Genomic DNA, 655 nt, shown 5'->3' with positions numbered 1-655 from the left:
TATTAATATTTTTATTAATATTTTATAAATATTTTTTTATATTTTTTTATCAACAACATAATCTTTCATCGCTAAAACTAATTCCTTATCAATATAATTCCACAAACTAGAACAGCATATGTATGATCTTATATAACTTATATATCGTAAATATATACTGATTAAAACAAGAGATAAAATATCTTTAGTTTCATCAAATTAAATACGTCACAATATTTATCTCAATGATAAATAAACATTTTTACAAAATTGCAAATATAAAAATTCCTATTTCATTATATTTTATCTGCAGTTCGGTTACAAATTACAAATTAAAAGGAAAATTAAAATTCCAGACAAAATCTCTAATTATCTAATAAATCTTTAAAGAGAAATATATTTATATTAAATATATTCTATTAATTCTATAACCCCGATTTTTTTAACAAGATGAATTTTGGAACATTAAAAATCCAGAACTATCTAAAACATCCACGAGTTTATTCACAAAATACCTTCCATTCAATCTACCTATATAAAAATTCATGCGTAACCGGAGCGACTCTTTTTTACCTCTTCTCCTTAAAAAAAAAAAAAAGAAAAAAAAGAAAAACGAAAAAAATATTAATCCATTTGTAGGACAAGACTAAACAAATTTTATTCAATGCCAGTTCAG

The 655-nt window shown here is 21.8% G+C and overlaps 1 protein-coding gene across 1 annotated transcript in view; it reads right to left on the bottom strand.

Moving 5' to 3' along the window:
- Positions 1 to 655, bottom strand: part of LOC102675607 — a 106,547-nt gene that overhangs the window by 52,037 nt on the left and 53,855 nt on the right. The window lies entirely within an intron of this gene.

The sequence above is a fragment of the Apis dorsata genome, unplaced genomic scaffold, assembly GCF_000469605.1.
Source record: "Apis dorsata unplaced genomic scaffold, Apis dorsata 1.3 scaffold_474, whole genome shotgun sequence".
Taxonomy (NCBI): Eukaryota; Metazoa; Arthropoda; class Insecta; order Hymenoptera; family Apidae; genus Apis; species Apis dorsata.
Note: the sequence above shows the minus strand (reverse complement) of the source record. Positions and strands in the feature narration are given on the sequence as shown.